This window comes from Oculina patagonica, chromosome 9 (genome assembly GCF_052425735.1).
Source record: "Oculina patagonica isolate OP01 chromosome 9, crgOcupat, whole genome shotgun sequence".
NCBI classification, from domain to species: Eukaryota; Metazoa; Cnidaria; class Anthozoa; order Scleractinia; family Oculinidae; genus Oculina; species Oculina patagonica.
In genome coordinates this window covers 10939626-10951615 of record NC_135766.1, presented here as the reverse complement: position 1 = coordinate 10951615, position 11990 = coordinate 10939626, and positions in this window count along the sequence as shown.

Below are 11990 nucleotides of genomic sequence, written 5' to 3'. Positions count from 1 at the left end.
AAAAAGGATGACGAGAACAACTATTGTCCGATTTAAGTTCTCCCCCTCGTTTTCAAGATCATGGAACGAGCGGTCCAAGTTCAACTGTTAGCATTTTTTGAGGTTAACAAAGTTCTATCGAGTTATCAATCCGGCTTCCGTACGAAGCATTCTACCGAAACCGCTTTCGTCCACTTGGTCGATCATATTTTAGAACACATGGACAAACAACAGTTGACTGGCGCTTCCTTTATTGACTTAAAAAAGGCTTTCGATCTTGTTGATCACAAATGTCTCCTTCACAAGCTAGAGCACTATGGAGTTAGAGGGCACAGTCTCCGCAGCGAGTTCAATATGGAAAGGAGTTATCATCTAGCCTTCCTCTCGACTACTGTGTTCCTCAGGGTTCCTTGTTGGGGCCAATATTATTTGTGATACACATAAACGATTTGTGTCAATGTTTACTGCACTCGTCGATTAGCATGTATGCGGATGACACTGTTATCTATTATTCTGGATCTGAGGTCAGCAACATTAGGGAAAATTTACAAGAAGACCTCAACCGTGTTGAGCAGTGGTTGGAGGACAGTAAGCTAATACTAAATCAGAGCAAAACCAAATGGTTACTCTTTGGAACAAGTCAATTGCTGCAAACCACCTCAGACTTTGTCCTGCAGATTCAAGGCAAGGACATAGAGAGAGTGACAAAGTTCAATTACCTTGGGACTATGCTCGATGAACAGCTTCACTGGAAAGAGCATATAGACACTACTTGTAACAAAGTTAATAAGTGACTCTTCTAGAGATACTTTTAATGTTTTAGGGTGGGCTGACTTAGAAACAAACCGTAAAATACACAAATGTGTTTTAGTTTATAAATGTTTGCATAACTTAGTTCCTCAGTATTTACAGCAAGGGCCCAAAGTGTGACCACCTTTAATTAATTCACATTCTTTCGTGCAACCACCATCCAATTAGAAGCCAAGGACAGCTTCCAGTTGACTTCTGACTGGATTAAATCTGCACGGAAGAATGTGAATAAATAAAAGTGGTCACACTTTTGGGCGCCTTGTGTAAGTAACCATTTCATTAGGAACTACAATGTACATTCCTAATGAAATATTCCAATAATGATCTATCCTAGTTCGGTATTATTTACTCCTTTCGAAGTCATAAAGGAATTCAACAGTTTGGTTTTCAGATTTTTGTGGAACGGTAACGAAGGTTATTAGAACTTCAACATATGCTCCTTATGACCAAGGTGGCCTCAGAATGCTAGATTATGAAAATATGATTAGAGCTTTAAGGCTAAGCTGGTTAAAACGAGTAGTTGATCCAGATTACTCTAGCTGTTGAGCTACTATTTATTCATGCAATTCCAACCTAGAAATTTCAATATTTCAATATGGTAAGCAAAAAATTGATCACATAAAAGATAAAATCTCTACCAAATGAAGTATGCTTTCTGTTATATTTCTTGTTCAAAGCAGATTTTTTCGGTGATAAAAATTCTACAGCGGTTAATGCTGTAATGAAGCAACAGTTGAATGGCAAGAATTGGCCTGAAATTTGCCAAGTCCACAAAAAAAGAAAAATAAATTAATTAAAAGAAAAAAAAAGAAAAGAAATACGAGAGACGTTTTGCTTCTTGGAAGCAACACATGCTGGGTGTGCGCTACAAAGGGCAAGTATTTAGTAAACAATGTTTTCTTACTGTTTCCACGCTTGAGGGCGACCCGTATTGTTCTAACAATAAGAATTTGTCGTTTTTGATTTATTATAAGCCGCTTTCAGATGCAATCTTAATTTGTCAAGAAATTAAAAAAAGTAAAAAAATATAAATATGTTATCAAAAACAAAGGCGTCCTCCTTAGAAACCGAGATAAGGGGGGAAAATTGCAATTAGTTATGTACGGTTTACTAAACGCTGACAAGTTATTAAATTAGAAATGGACCTCCTTGCGTAACTCGCCAGATGTTTGCAGGTGTTGTGCTCTTTACGAATGCTTCGCCAAAACTAATAAGTATTTTCACGTAGGCTATAACAAAATAGTAAATTTTAATTTGTATTTCACTTCCCGACTAAGGGCTAAATATTCTTAGCTTTAAAGCCAAATTAGCTAAAGAAAAAACCTTTAAGAACTGAGGGCTAGAGGAATATAACCCCACAACAGATTAGTTCAATAGTACAAAGTAGAAAGATTGCAGATTGTTAATGTCGGACTATAGTAACTTTAAAATAGGTATTCTTTTATTCGGTGAATGTTTGATTTTTGTTCTCCAAGGAATTTTAAAGTAAAAAAATCGTCTAGTAAAAGTAAATATAAAAAGATTCAAGTTAACAATATTTATATCCCGAGCCAGTCTTACCATGAGACGGTTAAATACCTTTTACAAATGCGACACTAGACAACTTTCATTGGAACGCATTACCTTACCTTAAAAAGCATCGAAAAAGTTACGCCTTCCTTGATCGTGAAACTCGGTAGTGTTTTCGTCGATGAGGGATATCTTGTGTTTGTTCAGTTCGCAAGTTCCTTTGCCGCCCCTTTTGGAAGACACCTTGTAGTTCGTGGAAGTACACCACACGTTTCTCAAACAAGACTGGCTACATGACAACAAACTTGGAGACTCGAGCCGTTTTACGACGTAACCCTTGAGCATTTTATTTTCCCGCGTTATGAACTTTGCTGAACGTGATTCTTCTTCGGCAGCAAAAGCCGAAAAATTTATCAACCCTTGAAGGAGTAGAATGAAGACAACGTGTTTACTCTCCATCATTATAACAGTCAATGTGGATTGTGACGTCCCAGTATCAAATTTGACTTGTTAGCTCAGCAGCCAGCTCGTCGATCTAGTGTTCACTGCGTCATCAAATACGATTCCGTAATTGGTTGATTCCATTTGAACTATTTTTTTAGATGAAGTTGGTACTCTTTGTCCTCCTAGCGTTTTCTGCCCATTAAGATATGTTCAAACACTCATTAATAATTCATAAGCCCATCAACCTATCAACTGGTCGATAATACGTCACGTGGAACGACTTTATATTGATAAAACCTCTTCCTTATTAGTATGCGGTGTTTTATCAGATATAAAGTCACTGCACGTGATTTATGAATATTAATTAACAATACATCAACTGAAACAACAAATGGTGGTGAATATTTAATGTTCTTTACACACGCAGTACATTTACTTTTGTATAAAATTGATAGTACAGTTGTTAAATAAGATCAGAAAAATTCTGTACCTTTCACCATTCTCTTTGCACACTTCTTCGGCAAATTTAATCTGCCAAAAGTTCAATGACTCAGCCGTCGTACTGGTTATGTCAGTGTCCAAGCATTGCACTTTAGAGTTGTCAGTTTTGAAGGCGCAAGGCTCGATTGCTGGACTTCGGTTTTTCTTACCATTCTGCCATTTTCGAAAAATTTTCAAGGACCACTTTGTCGCTGCCTGGTTGACTTTGGGGTAGCACTTTCTAATAATTTCCTCTCTTCCTCGGCATTTTTAGGCCTCCGAAAAGCTCTGGAAGTGAACGCCATGTCCTCTTCGTTCAGTTCAAAACACGTGTGAGATTTGCTTTTCTTGCATACTTATTTTCTACGTAATATTTTTTTCGTATGCTAATTTACAACGCCACAGAGGCATCGATGATATGAACTCTATTGGGACACGCTTACTTAGGAATGTCTTTGAAGCCGTTCAATAAACTCGCAGATCGTGCTTCATCAAGTCTAAAACACTCGGCTGCGCCTCGTGTTTTAAACTTGATAAAGCACTCCTGCTTGTTTATTAAACATTACGAAATGTGCGTAGAAAAAATGTATGTATAACATAGTCAAGACAATTGAAGGCTCATAAAACCTCAAGAGTCCAGCATTAATTTTCACTTACTTGGCATCTGACTTTACGCACTGATGACCCAAACGTCTGAAATATTAATGTGTTTAGTCTTTTAGCCTGAGAAAATAAAAAGGCTATGCTTAACCGATTTTATACTAAGGGACACACCCGCAAACAAAGAATAATGGTCATCGATCGTCAATAATTAGTCCACATGCTATATTCTGTAAACAGCCACGCGAAACAGTGAAAACAAAAGCTCAGGAAGGCGTCCGGAAAAAACATCTTCTACAGTCCAATTTTTAATATATATTTTCATTTAATATATTTTTCTAATTTAGCAGTTAGATCTGAAATTTGGGAAGAAATAATTAACACTAAAGCTCGTGTTTATTAAGCATAAGGCAGAATATTGTTTTGCCATGTTTCAGTTTGACAGACTAAAGAGCACGTATCGTCCGTGTGAGGCATTTAAAACATGTAAAGTCTGTTATATTTCATGAATTAAAACAGGTAGGGAGAGAGGGAATGATCTCAGGTTAGATGAGGCGAGATTTGGGAACCAAAGTCGTGGCAAATGTTTGCCGAGGCGCTAAAGTGAGTCGATGTTGGATTGAAGTGGCTTGCAGTTGAAATATATTTTGCTGTGAGTCGAAGTTAACTTTAAAACGAAAGTAAAAAAAGCAGTGAAAAGGAAATACCAAGGCCAAGGCCAAGCTGAGATTGATTTAATGTTATTTCACTCAATGAAATTCACTTCTGAAACATGTTCAAATATTATTTTTTCATCCTTACTCTTATTTGTTTTATCTCTTTCCTTATTACTCTGATTATTTCTGGATACATGCATCTTCTTGGCATGATCTCAGGTTAGAGTAGGTGAGATCCGAGAACCAAAGCCGTGGCAAACTTTCGAAGAGGAGCTAAAGTAAGTCGATGTTGGATTGAGGTGTCTTACAGTTGAAATATATTTGGCTGGGAGTCGAAGTTAACTTTAATCCTAAAGTTAAAAAAAAGCAGTAAAAATAGGTCACCAAGGGTGACATGAGTCTAATGCTTTATGGCATAGTGAAACAGATTGCGCGGGTTCCGTAAGCCGGTTAAAATTGGTTAGAGGTATGTGTTCGGGAGTTTTTAAACTCCCGAACACATATAGCAAGCTAGGGGCATCGTGGATGATTATGGATGAAAACGAACGGTAATAAATGTTATATGCTTCACAAAATTGAAAGTATATATGGACAGGAGTTGATGTTACTTCTTCAGTATTGTCCGTATAAGCAGAAACGATTAAACATTTGGACAAGATTGCGTGACGATTTACAAAAATCATGTTCATTACAACAAGGGTTGAAGAACTTCACATCGTTTTCTTTCAGATTTTTCACCATTTTGATGATGACTCTTGAAACAGATTTTGCAATAAAAGCACTTGAAATAGTGACTGTTACTCCATTGTACTGTAAACACTTAGTGACAGATTTTCCTAAAAACGGGTTTAAATGCTTTCGTCAATATAATGATGACCTTTTGAACGCTGGAAGGCAATTATTATTGAGCTAGGATACACAGGAGCGAAGACTGTTTATCGTGATGTACAAATTTTGCGAATCATCACTTCCATATTACTGTAACCATTTTATGATTTTTCTAGCTGTAAAAAGAACTTGAGATCTCTGAGAGTCATAAAAGCATGAAATTCGATTTCAGTGTATGGCAATGACATGCAAAGACCCGGGACAGTGTAATACTGCAAAGCGGCAAAGCGGCCAAACAAACTCATTTTGATTTAGTCACGTAGCTTGATTTACATTTATCCATGTACATCTTTTATTTTTGAAGGTTTTCGTTTGCACTGTGAAAGAAAAAAAATTCGAATGACTTAAATACAAAATACGAGGTAAAGTTTTCTGTTTTCTCAAAATAAACATTTGGTCACATTGTGTAAATAAACGCGAATAGCCGTCGAAATATTTTTTCTCAAAGACGTTTTGCTTTTTAAGCAAGACGAAAACACAAGTGCTTAAGTGACCTTTAAACGAAGTTTTATTTTCACAAAAAGCTTACAAATGCCTTAACTGGAAAATTATTTCGTCTTGTGCAAGTGTTGAATAATCGTGACTTGAAAAAGAACTTTTAATTATGCGTGGGAACACGTGTCGCTGATTGGCTGTTTTTAATTGAAACTAATCGTGCGTGTCCGTACGGAGTCCGATCTTGCAGCTGGTCATTGTTTTCTACATTACAGCGAACGATTATCGATCCCGAACCATTCCCTTGGGATTGCTAACAGCTTTTTTCATACTACAAAGAGTCTAATGCTTGCGTGCGCTTTGCGCACGCAAGCATTAGACTCAAAAAGGAAATACCAAAGCCAAGCTGAGATTGATTCAATGTTGATTTCACTCAATAACTTTACTTCTTAAACATGTTTACTGATATTTTTTTATCCCTACTCTTATCCGTTTTATCTCTTTCCCTATCACTCTGATTATTTCTGTATACATGTACCGATAAACTAAACGTTACCAGTATACGTTGCATTACTTTAAATCAGTTCTCTTTTCTTCTTTTCTAGATTTTTTACTGTTACTAACATATTGCCCAACTGGGTTCTACACCTTTTGATCGCCTACCTTTTGATCCACCTTTGATCGCCTACACTAGGGCTAGTTTGGTTCATTTTGCAAAGTAAAAAGAGGTCTGGACATTGGAATGTTAGCCGCGGAGGTTGGATTTCGCTTTGAGGCAACGCAGTCGTCGTCATCCGGTCCTGTTGGGTAGCTTCCTGGCCAGTACATATAGCTGGTCCAGACATTCACGCAAGTGAACAGCTTGCAAATGGCCATAGCGTGGTTCCCCCTACAAGCCTTGAATACATGGGCTCGTTTGCAGTCGGTTCATTGCTGGCATGCTCGCCACTGAAATAAATTACAGCCCTCGACGTCGTTTGCAAACCATTTCGCGTATTTCCATTGTTGGCTTTGGTCTCCTGACGTTCCCGAGCCCGTTTTCTTGTTGCTCTTACTCTTCCTCCAACAACGGTTTCGGGCGAAAGGAACAATCTCATACGAGATGGTGCTCAGACTTGCATCGTTGCAAGATATCCCGTCTTTGCGGACCGCGGAAGAATCCAGGATCGTTGTGTACAAAGTCGTGTCCACAATGTCTAGGCGTCCGGCTTAAGCGTTTTCAGACAAGCTCATTCGAAATTGCACGTCATAGTCGTAAACGGCGGCCCACTGGAATTTACGGTTGGCTTTCTGAATAATGCTTCTGTAGTGAGCAAGCTCGATATATCGATCCGGGTCAGCCGCCATCAGCTTTTCTTCGTAAGCAGACCACGTTTCGAGCCATTGATCGAACGATTCGATTGTCACTTTTCGTTTGGTATCGCCAGATCCGGTCAAGGAAGACTTTTCAGTCTTGACCCGAGGGAGAGGTGTAGTAAGATCAACATACACACCAGGTTTAATATGCTGAACGTTACCTGAATCTGGTGAATCTTGCGAGGTTGCGGCGCTCGTGTCCTTGTTTGGGGATCCGCCCCCTTTTTTCGCCACCATCTCGCGAAGAGATTTCTGCTCAAGCTGTAAGGCTCCCACTTGATCAGAGAGTGCCCTTACGGCCTGAAGAAGCTCGGCATTGGCTTGACTTGGTGGAGACTTCGACTTTGACGATGGCGACGGAGCAGCAGCGCCGATTTCGTCCATGCTTTCCTCCGCGTCGCTGACATCAGGGCCATTACAATGTTTATTCATTGTCCCAAAACCGTGTTCTGTTTTTGGGAGATGACATCCAGGACAAGAAGGAGTGCGCTTGTTTTTCCGTCGCGAAGACATGTCTTTTCCCAGCGAAATGAGAAATGAAATACGATTTACGATTTACGTGATTCGACCGTAGCGAACGGTGACCGAGCGAAGATAGTAAAAGTACAAACTGGAAACCTGATCCTAGCGTACCGTACCACTCCCCATTAAACTCAATTAATATTTAATTCCACTTAAAACGTTATGTGCTCACACGAATTGAAACGTGATATGAGGTCACGATATTGATTGAAAAAAGCCTTTCTCCAACGATCATAGAAGCGGAACAGCCGTAGATTGAAGTAAAATGGTAAAGAGAAAGAACTTTATAGCCTCAAACTCAAGCTCCAATAAATATCGATCTATTACTTACTTCATCGACTTTCTTTGCTCGCCAACTCCTCTACCCTATTTAAAGTCCCTCTTGACTTGCATCGACTTAATAAACGCAAACCCGTTAAAACTTGACTTTGGTTAGTTATTCACCGCATCCGTGTATTACAAGGGCGAGGCCCGAATTCTCCACAGTCTATTTTGACAACAACAACAACAAAACGTCAAACGACGAACAAAAAAAATCGTGAAAAAGACCGTGAGGATTGAAAAAATACCTAGTAGTTCAGAAAACTAAATGCAAGAATATCACATCTTAGCTTTTTAAGATTTAGCAAATATAACTCTTCCGCAAGTCGGATTTCCATTTTCGTTGAACAAGTCATATAAAAGTTGGTAGTACTACAACTTGTCTGCGCTCAATGGTTTCGAATGGCGAATTGGATGAAAATGGTTTCGTTTCTACCCATGGCCAGTTGCACTCGCTAAGTTTTGCTTAATCAGGTCGAAAGGTGAAATAGATGGAAAACTTCACTTTTTTCTCGAAAATTCAAAACTATTTGAAAAAAAAAATAACTAATACCATTCACTGTTTTGACTAAGAGCTATCCATATGTGAAAGGAGAGAAAATTCGATTTGTTCAAGCCTTGCCACTCTATGTCTGATATTTGCTAAAATTACCTCTTAGAATTAATTCCCCTCTTCCAGAACGTTATAACATTTTTCACTAATTACTTAGGTTGGTTGTCTCTTCCTAACACAAGCCACCTGTACTTTTCAAGTAGAGATATTCATTGTTGCAATACAGTGGAACCCCGATATAACGATCTTCGATATAACGATATTCCCGATATAACGATGAATATGTCCCGACAATAGTAAAATGTATGGGACGGAACCCCGATATAACGATTCCTCGATATAACGATATAATTTTCCTACCCCCGTGGCATATCGTTATATCGGGGTTCCACTGTATTGTGAAGATTCAGTGCTAATATGTCGTATCGAATTTTTTAGGTTTAAAAACCTTATTCACTTAATTTACCAAATATTTAATTAGTCTACTGAGAGTCGAGATAAAATCGATAAAAACGCAACAATACAGTAGTTTCAAAATTGACTTAATTTGCCAATAGCTGGATAATGGATTATAAATAATTTGAAGAGCACGACTTTATCCATAACCATGCATCCTATCTTTGACTTTAACCAAAAACGAACTAAGTAGAGTCCATCAAATTTACTTGCCAGATCTCTTTGGAAACATTATTTAGCTATCGACATATGCTACAGAGCACATCATTATTGCCCCCGACGTTTCTCAATTTGTTTTCTACTAGTAGTCAAATACACAGTTATGACACAAGAATAGCCAAGTGTTATCGACCACATCACTGTCGTACAAATCTAAAGCAGTTTACAATACTTTTCCAGGGTCCTAAAATTTGGAATTCTCTACGAGAATCGATCACTGGTTCGCGTAGCTTCTCTTCTTTTAAGAAAAAAATATTAAGTTTCTTATAAAATGAGTCTGAAATTGGCCTAGCTGCACATTCACAGCGAAATTACTATAGCTAACTCATTACTAACCCGAGGTGGCCTCCTCCATAAGCCTTGTGGTTTCTTGGATGTCTCCTCGCCCTATCTTTTTAAGTTATTTTGTATGTTTAATTCTGAAGTGGCAAATAAATGATGATGATGATGATGATGATGATGATAATGATCAGAGAATTGGCCATGGTTTGGTAAAAGTGGTTGATTTATGTTTTTCTTTGTAGTCACACATTTTCGTAGTAACCTGTATAATCTAGTTAGAACTACTATTATGAAGTCGAGACATCCTCAGTAAAAAAAAGACATGTCGATGACCATGCTATCTTTTCTAAAGTTCTAATACCTAAATTAGTACCCTTCATCGCCTAAATACCATGGACCTCGCAGGTACCTGCATTCTTTTCGCTTGATGAGCTAAATTTTTCTAAGCTTTTCATTTTCTTTCATCTGCTTTGGGTTTAAAGTAAAAGTCTTCAAATTAAAAAAAAAAAAATAATAAGCAATACTTAGAAATAGTCTTATCAGGGGTCTTGCAGCCGTCACCCCTTTTTACGGTACTTTGCCATGTTCGCTGGTGATCTTACTTAGATGTTATAGACTATTGCTATCCCCCCCCCCCCCCCCCGTTTGATTCCCATTTGGAAGGGGATCCTCTTTATCTTGCTTTGGGGTTTAAATTTTGGATTTTTGGTCATAGAGTGTTACAGGCACACCGCCAATATTTTTAGCTATGAAGGTCTCGTTTAGGGATTTTTCAATAGTTATTGCAAATAAAAAAGAAAAAAAAGACGGCTACATACAATGTTGTTACTTACAGAACTGAACTTAAAATACAATACAGATACTTATTTAATTAAAATAATAGTTACGATACTTGTTAACAATGCTTATATAGTCTCGTTTAGGGTTGCACACGAAGTATACAAATATAAAGTATATTTTTAGCATATATCTTTTAGGGGTCAAAAGAAGCTTCAGCAACGCCCAGATTGGACTCCTTAAGGTGTTCATTTTAAAAATTCCGACGAGCTTCCAAGGCCTTTTTCACCAACTCATGCCAATCCCCGTGGTGTATCCGTTATTCTGAGCATCGTGTTCGAGCGCTGGCCGGGGTTACCGTGTTGAGTTCTGGATGAAGAAACTCTTCTCCCCTAACCTTTCTTTATTCTGAAAGGTATAAAACTGAATGGGTACCGACGAATTTTCAGGGCATCTTGTCGATAACATAGTGGGAGTAAACGACAATGGACTGGAAGATGAAAAGATAGTCAGTAAGGCTGATAAGAAATAGAGAATAAACAGCTCACTCTCCTTTATTTTATTCAAACCACCCCCCCCCCCCCCCCCCCCCCCCCACCACCACAAACAAGAAGCTTGAGAAGCTTAAAATCGGGCGCTTAATAATTAGCTATCTGTTTTGACTTGAAAGGCAGGGTACAGTACAGTAAAAATCACTGGAAAAACAGGGGGGGGGGGGGGCTTTTGAGGCCCGCGCTGACTTTGGACGCTTATAACTTTTTCAAGATTTAACCAAACGTTGCCAAACTCTGCGCGTTTATCTAAAATTTATCTGGCAATAATTTGGTAGGATTAGTTATTGTGCCAGTAACTTGAAATCACCATGGCAACGCCATTTTGACAGGCTTGTTTCCCCAAATTTGAATTTTTCGTGTTTCTATTTAATAATGAAAATCTGGAATGTTTTCAAGATTGCATTATTACTTAATGACATAATGGTCTCAATTTATAAAAATATATTTCGCACAATACAAATAAACGATTGAACTAGACGTCTAGAAAATATAAATTTGTAACACTTAGCAAAGTGCAGCCTTATCAAAATACTTAATAAAGGCGGGATTTTTACCTGAAGACCAATTTTTCCAACGCTTTAGGTGGCTGACGCATTTCAGTATTTTCCAGCCCTTACACTTTAATGGAACAGTATACAACTCATAATCAGGTAACTACTATTGTCAAGAAAATGATCACAACTTATTGACCAATGATTAGGTATTTGTTTCATACCATTACTGTAATAACAATTGGTGGCTGGAAAACACTGAAAACCATTTCAGCCGCGTTTCAAGGAATCCAAAAAAGCTTTACTTATCCCATATATATTTGTTTTGCAGTATTTTGTTAATTTTTGGACGATTTTGGGGGATGTCTGGGAGGCGATAGTTTTTCTCAAAGGATTAGTAAAATTTAGACAAATAAGAAATATTGGAGATTTAATGTGATTTTTAAATTTGAATTTGAAGTTAAAAATTGGTGGACGGACACCAAACAGTCTCCTGACAACCCGGAGTGCTCTTGCGAGGGGGTCAACTGTTTGGAGGTGTTTCCATTCTTTTCTTCAATCCCTTCTTTAAATCTCTTAAAGTTCAATTCAAATTCATGTAGAATCCCACCTCAAGCATCCTCGGAGACCCAGGGGCAGTTAGTAGGGCGAAACGAAG